We start from the raw sequence: 17,992 nt of genomic DNA, 5'->3' as shown, positions 1-17,992 counted from the left end.
GGTGTGCAGCTGTTGCAGCCTGCCTCTCCCCCACCATAGCTCCCGGCCAGCGGCACTGTCCGCCGGGCACGTGCCGCTCAGCCCGGCTGGCTGTGCGTGCGACCCTCACACATGCACGTGAAGGGGGTCGGGAGCTGTAGAAAGAAGCACTGCAGGCAAAGGCGCCCTTTAATAATAGCACGGCCTAGGAGAAGCTCCCTGACAGCACTGGTTCCAGCTGATTTCAGCCAATAATCCAGTATGAGAAATTTCTAGAGTTCCAGTTAACCAAACAACTGCTCTTCTTAACAAAAGAATGGGACTGACTATTTGCATTAGAGTGGGCGAACCCTGGGGAATGATTTTAGGTGCATTCCAACATTGGCCCCACCAAACTCAGCAATGAAACAGTCAGTAATCAAGGAGCTGGAGGAGAAAACAGGTGGAAACGGGGGTGTGTGTGTGTGTGTGTGTGTGTGTGTGTGTGTGTGTGAGAGAGAGAGAGAGAGAGAGAGAGAGAGAGAGAGAGAGAGAGAGAGAGAGGGAGAGAGGGGGAGAGAGACTGTGTATTTGCCCTTCCTTTCCCCACCGGCATTTAAAGAATGTCTTCTCAGCTATTAATTTCTTCCAATAAGAAACACTGCACATTGCTTAAGAGAGAAGGCTCTGGAATCAGATGACCTAGATTAGAATCTTGCCCCCAGCCCCACCCCCAGTTACAAACTGTGTGACTTTGAACAAGTTACTTAAATTCCTGGTGCCTCATCCAAAGCCCATTCCTAAAACCGGGATTCATAACAGGGCTGTGGAAATTCAGTCAAATTAAAAACTCAGAGGGCGTCGAAGAGGACCTGGCTCTGTGTGTTAACAGCAGCATCATCATCTATCTCTCCTCCTTCTTTCCCGGGCCGAGACGATGAGACTGGGATTTCCAGCAATTCCCTCATTTCAGTAAATGCTGGTGCTTCGCTTTAGATGCCCCGAGAAGTTCATGATAATAGGATCTTCCCGGTAATGCTTGCAGGTCACTGGGTCACCTCAGCGGGCACAGGCTGGATCGTTTGTCTCGAAGCCTAAAATAATTGCTGCAGGTGCCAGCGTCGGAACCAGGATCACCGGGGCAGCCATTCGCGCCCCGGCTCATCTGCCTTTTACGGTCGCCGCTAATCATCACGCAGGGGCCCCTCACTGCCCAGCGCGCGTGCGCTTCGCTTACTGCACAGGCGGCCCGAGAATCCTTGATTCGCTAATAAGAAAATGACAGCCTAGTGTCAGTGTTTGAAAATTACCTTTAGGAGTCAGGCAGGAAGGGTATTTTTAAATGGTCATCATTTTTAAAAAGCGTAGACATGCCTTTTGCCATCCCGCATCCTCTCCCCGAGCCACCCGCCGCCCAGCCCTGGAGGCTTGGGGACGGCGGACCCCATCCTGACTCAGCGCCAGCCTGGGCTCTGCCGCCTGGCTCTGGTGGGGCGCAACGTCAGGTGCCCAGTAATCGGGATCTGAGAGGCATTAGCTCACGTGACCGGGCTGACCTCTCCTGGCCCTGATTAACTTTCCAGCCATAAGCCGCCGCCTGCAGCCTGCTCTGGGCTCACGCTGACTTTCCACATTTTGAATAAGATTCAACAAGTCTAACTGGTGGAGTATTTGTGTGTGTGTGTGTGTGTGTGTGTGTGTAGATGGAGATTCCTAGGGGAGAAGAAAGAAAAACAGAACAGCACCCCATAAGAGAACAGTGTAGGAAGTGCAGAGGCGGGGGTAGGAGGAGGGGTTGGCTTAGGAGAGAAAGATCTAGAAGCGACAGGAGGAATCACAGCCCCAGGTCACTCAGCACGAGGCAGAGGCCTGGGGCCCGACCGCTGGGGAAGGGCGTCCCTCTGGGTGCACTGGGTCTGTCACGTGCTGGGGAAGGAGACGGCTCCACTTTGGTTGTGTTTTGACGAGAGCTTCAGTGAAGTCCTCCTACAATGTCCCCGTTCTATGCCCCAAACGCCCCAGCTGAGCCCCCTCCTGGATGGAGCGGCACAGGAAGGCCCAGGGGCCTCTGGAAAGTGGGTGGGGGACCTTGTGGCCACGCTGACCCTCCCCTGGCACCAGGACCACGGGCGAGGGTGCCGAGAGGCGCCAGAAGGAGGGCTGAGCCGCCAGAGGCAGGGGTGAGGGGAAACCGCCTCTGCAGGTCCTCGGTCATGGCCAAGCCCCTCCCCGCGTGGGCTTTCAGACAGGCTGAGCTCCAGCCTCTTATCTGAAAAGCAAACAAACACACCTGCAGAAGGCAGCCTTTACACCCAGGAGCCGTCTTCTGTCGTGTGGCGCTTTCCACGTTTCGACCTGCTTCCTAAATGAGCTCCCGGTGATGAATCTGCCTGCCGGCCTCCAGTTTTCCCAAAGCGGGGAAGGCCCACCAACGAGCAGTGAGCGGCCTCGGGCAGGTCTGAGATCCCCAGACTCCGCGGTCCATCCACCCCAGTTCAAATCCCAGCTTTGCCACTTCCTGGCTGTGTGATCTCAGGCTAACTACTCCACCTCTCTGTGTCTCAGTTTCTTTGTCTACACAATGGTGATGGTAGCAATGGCTACTGTCTGAGTTTCCTCTGGCAGCAGTAACAAATTACAGCAAACTGAGTGGCTTAAAACGACAAAAATTCATTCTCCCACAGATCTGGAGGCCATAAGTCTGAAAACAAGGTCTCTGGGGCTTGGGGGGAGGGTCCTTCCTGGCTTCTTCCAGCTTCTAATGCCCCCAGGCTTTCTTTGGCTTGTGGCCGCATCCCTCCAGTCTCTGCCCCAGGGTCACAGGGCCTCCTCCGCTGTGTCTGAACGGGTGGCGGCATTCAGGGCCACCAGACCATCTAGGATAATAAGCTCCTCCTCTCAAGGTCCTTTTAACGTAATCCCATCTTTTGCCATGTAGGTAATATTCACTCTATTGCCATATAAGGCAATAGTCACAATTCCAGGGATTAGGACACAGATGCATTCAGCCTCCTACACCTACCCTGTAGGGCTGCTATGAAGACTTAACGAGCTAAAACCTGCCAAGTGTCTAGGACGTTGCTTGGCACCCAGGGAGAGCTGAATGCCTTTGTCAGCTGTCGCAGCGTTAGTTATTGTTATTATTATTATTAACCTTTTTTACCAAAACAGGGTAGGCCTCAAGGGCCGAGCCTAGGCGAGCAGGAGCAAACCTCTAGAAAACATTAGACGTCTCTTACCTTCACTATTTTCATTGTTAGGCTTATTTCATCTAAGATGATGTGAAGATTTCATTTATGGTAATCACATAGAATTGTTTCTTTTTAGCCTCCATAAATGTCTTTAAAAAGGAAAACGAGTCCATTGAAACAGATACTAAGTCAGCAATAGCATAGGCTTCAACACCGGGGGCAAAAAGAAATTCCGAAGCTGGCATTCCGGGGGGGCAGGGGGGGCATCCACCCCACTCCAGGGATAAAGGGGCAAGCAAAGCACTGCGGCAGCTCACAACACACAGGTGCACGAGGTGGGGAGAGGATGCCTGCGTGACCCCAGCTTGGGAAACACGGGCGTGAGATTACTGTCTCCACCTTGGAACCGTGGTACCAGCCTGTTCATTACAAAACAAAGACCAGAACCCAGGGCTCCTGGGGCAGCTAACCCGTGTTCTCCAGTGCGTGTTTACTGCTGGGGAGGAAGGAGTTATGTTTCCCCCATTTGTTTGTTCCAGGATTGTGAGCCACAGGACCATCCTGGGGGTGGGGTTGGCCCGGAGTGGACACAGCTGTCCCATGGGCCAGGCGCACCGATTAACCCCCCGTGGGCACCCTTGTTTCTGATGTGCTCCTCCTTGATGAAAAATCAATGAGGGCGTTTCCTGCCTTTGCTGCTGGGTTTGAGGCTCCCGCCGTTCCTCCCTCTCCCTTGCTTCTGCAGGCCTCCAGGTCACCGTGCAGGGGAGAAGGAAGGAGGCTCGGGCTCCCCCCGCTGCAGAAACGTCCTGTCTGCCCAGACCTGGGCAGGGCTCCAAACGCAAGCATGTACCCCAAGGCCCCATGCAGGAGATAGACAAAGGGAGACCGAGCCCATCACAGCTCATCCACCCAGGCAGGGCCACACGGATGTCACTCCGTGCACAGTCTCTTCCTCCCACACAGTTTAGGCAGCTCTGCTCACAAGAAAAGGAAAATAAATAAACTGCAGAAAAATCTACTAAAAAATCTAGGTTACACTGCCCAGGAGACAACAGTCAAGACAAACTTCAAAGGACCAGTGCAATTGGCACCTCTGCTCTGGGCTCTCGAAACAGATCAGAACTGCGGGGCCCGACGTCAAGCCTGATTGTGACGTGAACTAAGCCGGGGTCCGGGCTTTAAAGGAGCTGTTCCCCAGGTCAACACGGCAGCAGGCATTTCATAAAGAAGCCACACGGGAGCCCAGCCTCCCCTCCACGTGGCCGTTTCTGCAGAGTACGCGCGTCACCAAGATGTAACGTGGCTGCTTAAACATTCAAGTTGCTGAGAGCGGGGAGAATGTGACATTTTCATCCCGTGCCAGTAGAGGGCACCGCTGAGGGAGGGGCCTGTGCAGGGGCTCAGCTCTGCTGTCAGTCAGTTGAGCAGGTGCAAAGCTTACAGGGACTAACCCCCATCCAGTGCAGGGGGTGCGGGGAGAAGGCCCCCGTTAACATATCAGGTGCGATTCTGTCCTGTTGATACTATCCTACTAATTCCATTGTCATTTTACTGCCTGGTCTGTTTAGAATCCAAGAATCACAGCAGTGATGATATTAGCCAGCATGTACTGAGCCCTCACTATACGCCAGGCCCTGTCCTGAATGCTTCACATCACGTAACTCATTTAATCATCAAAACGTCCCATCTGAATGAGAATAATGGTAATAGCTAATATTTACTGAGCGCTTACTAGGTCCTGAGCACTTTTCCTGTATTAGCTCGATCCTTTGAGGAGGAGGTAGATACCATTGTTCTCCCATTTTTAGAGATGAGAAAATGAGGCACAGAGAGGTTAAGAAACACACCTGTGGTCACACAGCCAGGAGATCACAGAGCCAAGATGAGAACCAGCCAGTGTGGCTCAAGACTAACCACGGCCAATGCCATCTACTGAAGGCCATTTCGGACAGTCCCATTTGTGGAACTAACTCCCCTTGCAGGTGCCGTAGGGAGAGACGTAAGTGCAGGGGCAGGTCAGCACGCTCCTCAGTGGCAGTGTGGCAAGATGGTTAGCGCATGAGCTCTGCCCAAAGGGCCACAGTGAACCTTGGCTGCTTCACTCGCCGGCCACATGAGTTTGGGCAATTGGCTTCCCCTCCCTGGTCTCAGTCCCCACCTTGAAGGTGCGGAGAATAACAGCTCCCGCCTTAGAGCATTAGCTATTTCAGTACCGCTGTTATGACTGGACCCCAAACAGACTCATCACAACTGGAACTGTGAATCAATAATGCATTATTACTATGGTAATAATCAACAGTGGAATTATTCAGAAAACACCAACGGTCCCCAATGTGGCAGGACCGTATTCTGACAGAGTGATGGAGGCCTTCACCCCGGACCTCCTGCACCCCAGGGAAGAGGGAAAGAATATTCTGGACCAGTCCTGCTTAGGCTCAACCCTGCTGGCAGAGCTGACCCCAGCCAGCTGTATGCTCCTCCCCGCGCGGAAGAGAAGTTAACTGTGAAATCCTGAAATGCTAGCGAAAACACCGAGTAACTGAATTTATCCTCCAGTGATAAGATTAACTTTCCTGCTCTTGAGAAAAAGCGGAGCTAAAACAAGCTGAGTTACAGACAAGAAAGCAGCCTCGGGTGCCACGGACTTTCGGGAGTCACACGCCACCCACATCAGTGCAGTTGCCTTGCTTACAGCTCTGACCCTGCACACGCGCCGTCTGCACACCCAGGCCTCACCCGCCAGGGAATGCCGGGCTGGGCAGGAGGAGACACCCATGCCCGGAGGGGTCATGCACCCTCCGAACAGTGACCACCTGAAGGAAGGCCAGAGGAAGCGGCCCCCGACAAAGGACAAGGGGAGCCCGCCCCGCCCTCGAGGAGAGAGGAGGAAACAGGTTTCCTGCAGGGGGTGCGGCTGCACAGGGAACCAGGCCAGAAGAGACCAGCCCCTGGAGCCCCGAGCCGCCCCACAGTGCCCGGAGCCTTTGAGACCTGCCTTCAGGGGCCACTCAACCCTCCTGGAGTGGGTGCTCTGGGGTGCGGCACAGGTATCAGGATTTTAAAAACAGATTTATTGAGATACAGCTCACATAGCATCGAACTCATCCATTAAAAAACAAAGAAAGACACAGACCTACTAGAGCATGGGCTTGAGGACACGGGGAGGGGGAAGGGTACGCTGGGATGAAGTGAGAGAGTGGCATGGACATATATACACTACCAAACGTAAAATAGGTAGCTAGTGGGAAGCAGCCGCATAGCACAGGGAGATCAGCTCAGTGCTCTGTGACCACCTAGAGGGGTGGGATAGGGAGGGTGGGAGGGAGGGAGACGCAAGAGGGACGAGATATGGGAACATATGTATATGTATAGCTGATTTACTTTGTTATACAGCAGAAACTGGCACACCATTGTAAAGCAATTATACTCCAATGAAGATGTTAAAAAATATAATAATAAAGTGTACAATTCAGTGGTTTTTAGTCTATTCGCAGATACATGCAATCGTCAGCACGGTCCACTTCGAGACATTTTCATCCGTTTTAGAACATGTTCGTCATCTCAGAAAGAAACCTTACACCTTTATCATTTCCCAATCCCCCCCAGTCCCCGGCCCTGAGCCGCCACGAATCCACTTCCTGTCTACGGATTTCCTGTCCTGGACATTTCATGCCGGTGGAATCATACAACAGGTGGTCCTCTGTGTCTGTCTCTTTTCTCTTAGCATCATGTTCTCGAGGTTCACCCACGGTTTGGGAGGCATCAGAACGTCACTCTTTTCACAGCTGAGTAGTATTCCCGTGTGTGGACCTACCTATTTTGTTCGTCAGCAGGCATCCGTAGTTTTTAAAAGATCTGAGAACCGTTGCTGGAAACAGAGCCGTGTGTAACTCCATACTGTTTCTCCTCCCTGCTTCCTCTTCCCCCCTTAGCTGTACCCTAGATTTCTTCCCGCCGATTTGTTCCCCCTTCTTCCCTTCACATCCCGAGTCTGATCTCTTCTCACTATGGCCACTACTGTGCCCTGACCTGAGCTGAGACCCCACCGACGCACCCCCGGGTGGCTGTGTCGGCCCCTCCCACCTCCTTGTCCATGTCTGTCCTGCGGTCCACCCACACACAGCCGCCGGAGCAGCCTGCTGAAAACAGGCAGACCATGCAACCCCCTGGGGGCCTCCTGATTGCTTTTATCCTCGCCGGGAACAGATCTGAGGCCCTTCCGATCACTGCTGCGTGACCTGGACCTGCTTCCTCCCAACATGTCCTCACCCTGCGCCCACCACCTTCCAGACGTGCCGGCCAGCTTGCTCGTCCTCCCTCGAGGAAGGAAAAGGTGGGCCGCAAGGGCAGCGCCACACGGTGGGTACCCACTGGCTTCCAAGCTTGGCCGACCCAGGTTTGAAGCCTGGCCCGTCCCTGTCCAGCTGTGCGACCCTGGAAGGGTCCCTTCATTTCTCTTAGATGATTGTCTTGTCTGTACGATGGGTCTAAACTAGCACCAAGGCCCACCTCGTGAAGCCACAGTGTCGCACATGTAAAAAGTGAAGGCACGCGGAGATGTCCAGCCAGCAGCACACGTATTCCTGCATCTGCAGCTTCAAGAACTGTTCACACAAGTTCCCTTATTGAATTCTCAGCCTAAAAAATGGCCCAGAACTGGAAAGAAGGGACACCACCCAGAGCTGATGGGCTTGGGGACTGTCCAGAGCCTGGGGGTGACAAAGCCACCCAGCCCGTCCTGCTGTGTGTCAGCTGAGCGCCTACTACGTGTCAGCCACTTGCTGGCACGGGGCATTTGGCCACGGCTATGTTCAAGCAAAGTTGGGGGACTGTCTGGATGCGGGTGGGCCAGGAGAAGTCCAAAGTGACCCCCAATCCTCAAGATGGGGTGTCTGAGTGGCAGGTGGCGCTCTTCACTTTGATGTCCAGAGATTTCTTTCCAGAGGCAGTGGAGGTTTGGGAGGGAAGATGAGGTCGGTGGGCACCAGGTTTTAATCTACCTTGACAGGCAGTTTGAGCCTCTCCCGTGTGGCTGCCCCGTGCCGTGGCGGACCCTGCTGTAAAACTCAGCCCACGACCCTCCGAACGGCCAGCCCCGCGTGTTACCCAGAAGGACAGCAGATTGGGTGTGGTGACCGCCCGTTGTCTGTAATAATGAGGAAACATCGACAGCCTCGTTCAAGTACATGCAGCTACTCTAAGGTATGTTTTTTGCAGTTTTTTTATGTCATGGAAGAATGCCAACCTTATCATGTAAAATGTTTTAAAAACATAATTCAAAACAGTTAATGGAATAAAAATCCTCATAGAGAAAAGAAACGGAAAAAAATGCCAATATTAACAATGATTGTGTCTGGGTGACAGAACTGTGAGTCATAAATATTTTCTTCTTCCTGCTTTTCTTTTTTTTGATACTTTCTAACTTTCCCACAATGAACAGTCATTACTTTCAAAATAAAACTTAAAAGATGTCATTAAAAAAAACAAATTCAATTTGCAGAACCCATGCCGTGAGCTGGGGAGGGACTGTCTGTGTGGTTCTGATGTCAACAGAGGCTCCCCTGTCACCTGTCCAAGCCCCAGGCTCCAAGCTCACCGGCATCCCCACCCCGGAGCAGGTCCCAGCTAACTAGGTGGATGCACAGATCAGATCCTGGGCTCGTGAATCTGAGCCCTTTACAGACCTGGCACTAACACCCCAGACATAACTTCCTAATACTCCAGGGCTCCTTCGCTGGGGGCTGGGAGGTAGGAGGGAAACATCAGAAAAAAGCAAACAAAACCATTGCCCGATTTTTCTCTGCATCTCTGAGTCTGAAGTAACAACGGAGCGACATGATGGGGAGTGTTTCTGTGTTAGAAACAATCAGCCAACAATAAACATCCCAATGGAAACCAACTCTGCTGAACCAACTGCAGCAGACAATGCTAAATACCGTTATCACAGCATCCATGTCTTGGCAACAGGAGTATTTCATCCGAGGGAATCTCACCAAAGTCCCGCCGCCAGATCGGCAGCTACAAGCCGCCCTCTAAAGGCCTCTTTTCCAAAAGCAGGACAACTGGGTTTTCTTTGGCGGCACAGGATGGGGGGTGGGGCAGGGTGGGGACAGGAGGAAGGGAGAACCTTTGCACTTCAACAGCGGGACCCCCCCCCCCATAGCCAACTCCCTGAGGAAGGAACTGGCAAAGTACACCGCCCACTGGTTTCCAGACACTCCTGGGAACTCACAGCTCATTCTCAGTGTCCACGGGTGAAAGCTTGGGGACTCCAGACCCTTGTCATCCCACCTGCTCCAGAAACACCCTGTCAGCACTTCCTGCACAGCCATCTAAAAGGAATGAAGACACCCTTCCTTCCTGCAAATACTCAGGGTCTTTGCACTGGTATCTGTACAGTTGGATTCTTCTCGTCATTCAGGGCTCAGCTTAATGTCACCTCCTCCAAGAGTCCTTCCAGGATCATCCCACCACAGTCTCTCAAGTCAGGCTGCTGTAAACCTCTGTATGGTGTTACCTCCACTTGTTGGTTATTTATTCACCTGCTTGTTGTCAAACAAACACACACACACACACTAATGTCATCTCCATAAGAACAGGGACTTCAGCTATCTTGCTGGCTGCTCTGTGCCCAGCCCCTAAAATGCTTCTTAAATCTAAATAGACATTTCTCCAGAGAAGACATACAGATGGCCAACAAACACATGAAAGGATGCTCAACATCACTAATCATTAGAGAAATGCAAATCAAAACTACAATGAGGTATCACCTCACACCAGTCAGAATGGCCATCACCAAAAAATCTACAAACAATAAATGCTGGAGAAGGTGTGGAGAAAAGGAGACCCTCCTGCACTGTTGGTGGGAATGTATAGCCACTAAGGAGAACAGTACGGAGGTTCCTTAAAAACCATATGACCCAGCAATCCCACTACTGGGCATAAACCCTGAGAAAACCATAATTGAAAAAGATACATGTACCACAATGTTCACTGCAGCACTGTTTACAATAGCCAGGACATGGAAGCATCCTAAGTGTCCATCAACAGATGAATGCATAAAGAAGATGTGGCACATATATACAATGGAATATTACGCAGCCATAAAAAGAAACGAAACTGAGTTATTTGTAGTGAGGTGGATGGACCTAGAGTCTATCATACAGAGTAAAGTAAGTCAGAAAGAGAAAAACGAATACCGTATGCTAATGCACGTATATGGAATCTAAAAAAATGATACTGATGAAACTAGTGACAGGGAAGGAATAAAGACGCAAACGTAGAGGACGGACTTGAGGACACGGGAAGGGGGAAGGGGAAGCGGGGAGGAAGTGAGAGAGTGGCATGGACATATATACACTACCAAACGTAAAATAGATAGCTAGTGGGAAGCAGCCGCATAGCACAGGGAGATCAGCTCGGTGCTTTGTGACCACCTGGAGGGGTGGGATAGGGAGGGTGGGAGGGAGGGAGACGTAAGAGGGAGGGGACATGGGGATATATGTATATGTATAGCTGACTCACTTTGTTATACAGCAGAAACTAACACAACATTGTAAAACAATTATAGTCCAATAAAGATATAAAAAAATAAATAAATAAAATGCTACTTAATATTTAATAGGTGCTCAGATGTTTGTGGGATGAATAAGCGAATGCACTAGGCATATAAAAATAAAGGTCACAACCACTGCCTTCCAGGAACTTCATTTTAGAGGAGAGAACCGTCATGGTTCTCATGGTGAGATCTCACCCTCTCATGGTGAGGGTGAAGAGAAAAACAGTGCACAGGCAGTAACCAGATCAAGGGGAGGGGAGGGGAGGGGGGAGGGGGAGGGGGGAGGGGAGGGAGGGGAGGGGGGAGGGGAGGGAGGGGAGGGGGGAGGGGAGGGAGGGGAGGGGGGGGAGGGGAGCGGAGAGGGGAGGGGAGGGAGGGGAGGGGGAGGGGGAGGGAGGGGAGGGGGAGGGGGAGGGGGGAGGGAAGGGAGGGGGGAGGGGGAGGGGGAGGGGTGCCCACCCCACCCTGGGGCATATCCTGTAGGTCATTTCATTTCCTTCATTCATTCTTTCCAAAAAAATATTTATTGACCACCTACTCTGTGCAAAGCGCTTGCTTGGGCGGAAAAGCAGACCATAAAAATGCCAGCAGATAAGATATTTTCAGATGAATGTCCTTAGGCCACTCTGCTCCCTCCATCTCTCCGCAAGCCCTACTACCCCACATTGCCACAGACTCTGTCCCCTCACACGCCTGTGTCCCTGCATAGCCCCTCAGGCCCTGGAAGTCGTGACACCTCTTTCCCGGGTGGGTGAACATTAAGAGTAGGTTATTTGACAAGGTCCTACTGTACAGCACAAGGAACTATATTCACCATCCTGGGATAAACCGTAATAAAAAAGAATATTGAAAAGAATGTATATACGTGTATAACTGAGTCATTCTGTTGTACAGCAGAAATTAACACAGCACTGTAAATCAACTACACTTCGACTAAAAATAATAGTAAATTAAAAAAGAAAGAATAGGTTATCTGGCCTCTCAGAATCCCAGAAGAGACCCAGCTTCTCCCATTTTAGGAGCCTCGTGGCCCAGTGAAAGACTAAGAAATGTCAAGACAGGTTTAAATTGTTACTTTTCAGGTATCCATGTAATAATTAATGTATAATGTGTGGATGTATACATATAACGTATTAATAATACATTAACTATAACCCAACAAACTCTAGTACAATATGACTGACCTATGAAGAGGGATCCACACAGGTGGGTGGTCCAGCTGCTGGGAATGGTTTAAGGTCACATGAGAAATAACTTTTTCTTGGAGTCTTCTCAGTGGATCTTGGCGACTGAAACCGTAGCTTTTAACGTCAAGGGTTAATTTGAGACTCTTTGTCACTGCGAGGCTGGGCGAAAGGGTCCTCCCAGATCCCCCTGAGGACCATATCCAGTTATCAAAGAGGAAGACCCATTACCTACGGAGCCTGAGACACAGGGCAGGCCTCCTAAGACGTACGAAGAGACACAGCCCAGTTGCCTGGACATGCCCCCCCGACACCCACAGATGCTAGTTTGGAACCGTAGTGTCTGTGAATGTTCACTCCCAAACCTCCTCAGGGAGGACCGGACCTACAGGGGCTGGAAAAAGTCATTGCCAGCATTAGAAAGTCAGACAATGTGAAGTGTTGGCAAGAACTTGGGGAAAGAGGACCCACCCTGCAGAGCAAGCTGGAAGAACTTGATGAAATGAAGTCGACACGTCCCCTCTGCCCCAGCGATCCACTTCTGAGACGCACCCAGAACGATTCTCACGTGGGACCGTAAGGCACACGTGCGAGGATTCTGCCGCAGCAGCGTCTGTGCAGCAGGGCTCTGGGGCCAACCTGGTGGCCTCGATGGGGATGGGCAAGCACAACGTGGTCCATGAGCTCTATGGAATATTTCCCAGCAGTTAGAAGTAACTAACCAGAAATACACACAGCCACATGGATGGACTGTAAAGGGACAGGGCTGCATGAGAGAAGCAGGAAACAGAACAAGGTCTAGAGCACAATGGGATTTATGTTCATCAGAACACCTGCGAATACAGCAGCACTAACATCTCACATAGATGCAAATTCAAGGGTATATATCAAACATGTTGAAGGGACTGGCTGTGATGGAGAAGGTAAAGGAGGTGGGGACTGGGGTGAAAGGGAAGAGGCCAGGGAGAGACAGAGACAGAGGGTAAGAGAGGGGGAAAGGGAAAAGGAGGCCCTGTAATGACAGCACATTAAGGACCAAGGAGTGTGGTTCACCCAAGGCAGCGGCACCAACACCAACAGGCCGTTGCTTGTCAGCACGAAGCCCAGATGAGCTTGGAGCAAATGCCATAACAAGATCAGGCAGCTTTTCAAACCGATGGGCACAGGCAAGGAGAAGTTAGGGAAACACTGCTCATAGAATACAACGATCAAATTCAAAAGGAACCAGAGAAATGAAGAACAGAGTTTTCTAGAAGTCGGTGTCAGCCACTCCGGTGCACCCACCACAGACCAGTACAGCAGGTGCATCCTTCACTGGGCTCTCAGAACCACACAGGTTCCAACCTTCCAGCTACACGGAAGAGGCTGGGAAATTCCGCGGTAAAATCCTCCACGTCTCCACCACCGGCATCAGCTGCTCGAGTGGCTCTGGAAAGGTGTCTGCTCGGTACAAAGGAAGCTCCAGCATTTACGAGCCTAGACCCACCTGAGGGGCAAGGGCCGTGCCAGAGTCACACTTTATTTACATCCGCAACCAGAGTCAAGAGCGCGGAGGACGACTCCCACAGATGCTTAACCGCCGTGGGGTCACGCCCTAGCCCAGCGCTTCTCAGAATGAGGTCCCTGGGCCAGCAGCGTTAGCACCAGAGACTGAGAGACGCAAACCCTGGAGGACCCGTCCCTAGCTCTGCTAGCAGAACTGTTCCCACTGCCCGCCCTCCGATGACTCGGGTGCTCCCCCACTAATGAAAACTTCAAGCTTCGTTCCAAAACACAAAGGAGGGAGGTCTGCAAGTGGGAGCTCAGGAAAGAGCCTCCCTGCTCTGTGCCCCTCCCTCCTGCCCTTTGAGCACACGCTGTTCTCCTCCCAAACGCCAACCAGGCCCCGAGCAAGAGAAATGAGACTAAAACCCACAGTGGAGAGAATCAGCTGAATTGGTTTGCTGCCCTTTTTTTTTTTTTTTTCTTTAATTGCTAGTTCTCAGCCCAGTCTGCACAGGGCCTCATGTGGGGAAGCTTTCAGACTCCCCCTGCCTGGGATTCGGATGTGGCCGGGTCCCCGTCTTCGCAGCCTGGGTCTGCGGGGAGCTGGACACAGGCCTCTGGCTGGGGTCTGGCCCCTACGGTCCCACCATCTCCCCTGGCACACTGACAGCGCCAACCTTTCCCTGACCCACTTTGTCATCTTCTCAGAAGGGGAGGGTGGTAATATCAGCTGGCGGCCACTTCCCTGAAATAACCTCAAAATGCTTTGCTCTGTGTCCCGGGTGCAGTGCCGTAGGGCTGGCCAAGCAGCCCTAGACCCTGAGGCCCAGCCCAGTCACCAGGGCCGTCTGCCGGCCCACCTCCTACACCACAGCCCCGCGCCGGAGACACAAGCCCAGATGGCGCCCAACTGCCCGCCCCGAGGCTCCCACACCCCACTCCCAGGTACGAAGCCCCAGATACCAGGGACCAGCAGCTGGGGCCGGGACAGAAGCCAATTCCAGGAGATCCCGGAGCAGGGCTGGGGCGTCTGGGATGGAGAGGAGGGTCCTACCAGCGGGTCCCCAGCCCCCGGGACTGGCCACCTTGCAATCAGGCTGAGCCTGAAGGGCGCCCCTCCCACTGGCACCGTGTTCACTCCTGGCTCAGAAACTGGACGGGAGGAGAGCTGGTCCACGGCCCACACACTCAGAGGCTCGCAAGCCGGGACAGCCCTCCTCGCTCCAGCCCACCTTCCATTTTCAGAGCCCACCCACTCTCGTCTTCCTCGGCCTGCTCCCCCGTGGGGACATTTTCTGTCCCTTGATGAGGTGGGGCCTCGCTAGTGAAAGGTGATGATGCAGAGAGAGGTGAGGGTGGACCCCTCTCCCCAACGCCCTCCCCTCCTCCCTCAGCCGGCCATCCTAAGAACCCGGGGGCACGCAGACCCTGCCCCGCATCCCTGCATGACCCCCCGGCAGCCCCGATGCCCTGGGCCCAACGACCCGGTGCTGAGCTGCGTCCACCCAGCCCGTGGGGACACCCTGGGGACAGCAGCAAGCCTGACTCTACAAAGGCCTCAGCGTGAGGAGAACAAGCCGCACCCTGACCCCACTGGACCTCCCAAACCCAACTTCCCTCCGGGCAGGTGGTCCTGTAAACACTGGATCTCCAGGTGAAAACACGGCTTCCAGGGGGAGAGTGTGCCCCAGCAAACAGCCTGCCGTGGGCGCACACACACACACACACACACACACGCACATTCTGCCGGGAACATCTGTTTTGACAAACATATTATTCAAGTCAGTCTATGGGACATGAATTGACAAATTCTCAACGTCCAAGCTCCTGGCTCAATGCATTTCAAATCTGAGCCGAGCTGTGGATGATACAACTCTTATTTTTTAGTTGTTGGCCCCCAACCCCTTCCCCCTTCAAGCCCCACCCCCAGAAAGACCACTTCCAGAGCCCCCAGAGGCTCAGATGTGAAACAGTCCAAGCTCACACTTCTGAGTTCGAAAGGCACTGCCTGGTGTGATGTCCAACTGCGCCCAGAGGGGCTTTTCTGCAAAGCTGAGGGGTAGGGGGGCGGGAGGGGTCTCCGGGAACCCCACGGCGACAGAGAACCGTCAGCCCTGCCCTGGGAAACCAGATCCACGGGGACCAAGCCGCAGCACCCCACATCCGCGGGAGGAATCGTCTGGAAACGGTCCCCCCCTCCCCGCGGCTCTCCTGCACCCGGCGTCCATGGCAGCTCGGTACCGGGACCCCGTGCTGAAGGGCAACCTCAAACCGCTGGAAAATAAACTTTGTCGGCGCAGACAGTTTCCGGCTATCGCCCGGAGATCACCGCCGTTGCAGCGCCGGGTGCGTGCGGAGGGGTGAAAAGGGAAACGTGAAGCTATTTTTAGGAGAAAAAAATAAATCTCAGCCTACCTTAGAAGCAGCAGTGCCAAGACTGGGAGGTTCACCCAGAGACAACTGCAGTCTGCTGTGTCAGATTACAAACTGGGGCCGAGGGAGGGAGGGGAGGGAGGGGGGAGGGGAGGAGAGAGAGAGAGGGCCTTGGTGTGTCTGCGCCGCTTGGATTCGGCTAGAAATGATTCATTAGTTTTCTGCAGGCAGGCAAGCAGGCCCACAGAGAGAAAGGCGGGGGGGAGGAATCATCCGCCATGCAGCGGTACCCAGAGCCTAGGAAACGTCAGTGTTTAGACACACACACACACACACACACACACACACACACACACGCGCACACACACACCCCAAGATGGCTCTCGTCTCCCTGCCAGTGTCTTTTCCACCGAGCTGCGGCCAAAAGCTGGGACAGAAATGAAGGCGAAACAGCTCTCTTAGCCAAGCAGGGCTCGGGGTCCGGTGGGTGATGCTCCCTCCCCGGAATAACAGCACTAGCTCTCCCCTGCTGGCTGCCGGCAGTGGGGGGGGGGGGAGGGGGGGGCGGGTGGCTCCTGCAACCAACCGGCCCTCTGGGCTGCCAAGGGGAGGGAAAACCTGCCCTCGCGCGCCCCACGAAGCTCAGAAACTCAAGTGCAGCTAGGAATTAAGTGATTATGTGCAACCAACCACCCAAGCTGTTCAGGTCTGCACCCGCTGGTCTGGCTCCCCCGCTGCCCCCCAGCCTCCCGAATCCAAAGAAAATTAACATGTGCTCTCTTCATCCTCCCAGAAGTTCAGACCCTTGCACAGAGGTACCAGCTACCTAGCAACGCGGCAGAGACAGTGAGAAAATAGGAAAATGTGCGTGGACTTCACACACACACACACGGGCACACACAGTTTGTTCCCTGGGATGAAAACCCCATCATGTGTGATTTAAAGATGCTAAACAATTTAGCTCGTGGAAGGAAAGCCCCGTGTTGGGTCCCATGAACCTGGACTGTGTCTCTGAGGGGTCCCAGTGCCGCCTGCCTGGACAGGGACCGCGGGGTGGGAGGCAGGCATACACTAGCTGCAGGTCCTTTGTACAAAAACGAAAGGGTCTCCCGAGATGCTTTCTGTTGCTTCTCCTATTAACAGGCTTACCAAACGGGCATCGGGAAAATCCAACACACCCTCCACCACGGTGGTTGGGTTGTTTGCCTTATACAAACCACCATGAGCTAAAAGCTAACTGGGGAATTCCCTGGCGATCCAGTGGTTAGGACTTCGCACTTTCACTGCCGAGAGTGTGGGTTCGATCCCTGGTCGGGGAACTAAGATCTCACAAGCCTAGCGGCGTGGCCAAAAATTTAAAAATTTTTTGAACTTCTTAAAAAATAAATAAACATAGTATAAAAAATAAAAAGCTAACTGGTCAGAAGGACACTCCTTCCCCAAACGACTTCTGTGTCACCGTGGTACACAGGTGGAGTGGAAGTTTTCCTAATCAGGACCCGCTTTTGCTTCCCAAGGATGGAGAGCGCCTGAATTTGCCTGCAAGACGGAAGGCTTCCTACAGCTCCGTATACGCTAGGCCAGTCCCAGCCTCTTTCTGTTGGACCAAGAGCTCTGTGCCCCTTTCAGGAGGGGGAAGCAAACCGCCCCACCATTTCCTTTTTTTTTTAGAATGAAGTAATTTAATTATGAGGGTCAAGGTCATAAATTTGTCACCAAACTCTAAAATACCAGGCACAGAAGCAATTTGCAAATGCTGCTCTTTAATGTTATTGAATATAATTCACAGGCCATATGGCAACTTGACATTTAACTCTCTTTATGAAGCGTACACCATTCCCTTTTTCATTCTGCAGGCAGAGCCATCAGTTCCCAGTAACCACGACCAGGGAAAAGGAGGCAAACACTTGTACACCCCTGTTCACAGCAGCTCCTTTCACAGCAGCCAATGGGTGGAGACAACCCAATGCCCGCTGATGGGCAGATGGATCCGCAGAAGTGGTCTGTCCAGGCAGTGGAATACTATGCAGCCATCAAAAGGATGGAAGCACAGACACAGGCTACGGTGTGGATTAACTGAAAACATGCTGGTAAGGAAACAAGCCACCATCAAAAGGATGGAAGCACAGACACAGGCTACGGTGCGGATTAACTGAAAACATGCTGGTAAGGAAACAAGCCAGATACAAAAGACCACGTGTCGTATGATTTTATGTAGATGAAACATCCAGAATAGGCAA

The 17,992-nt window shown here is 52.8% G+C and overlaps 1 protein-coding gene across 1 annotated transcript in view; it reads right to left on the bottom strand.

The window, feature by feature from the left end:
• Window positions 1–15,935, bottom strand: part of RIMBP2 (RIMS binding protein 2) — a 258,014-nt gene extending 242,079 nt beyond the window's left edge. The window contains exon 1 of the mRNA XM_073789923.1: window positions 15,795–15,935. The gene's annotated coding sequence lies outside the window, so the exon portion shown is untranslated. The remainder of the gene's footprint in view (window positions 1–15,794) is intronic.
• Between the last annotated feature and the right edge of the window lie 2,057 nt (window positions 15,936–17,992).

Source organism: Tursiops truncatus, chromosome 13, assembly GCF_011762595.2.
Source record: "Tursiops truncatus isolate mTurTru1 chromosome 13, mTurTru1.mat.Y, whole genome shotgun sequence".
In the NCBI taxonomy this organism is placed as follows: Eukaryota; Metazoa; Chordata; class Mammalia; order Artiodactyla; family Delphinidae; genus Tursiops; species Tursiops truncatus.
This window is presented reverse-complemented; position numbering and strand designations above follow the sequence as displayed.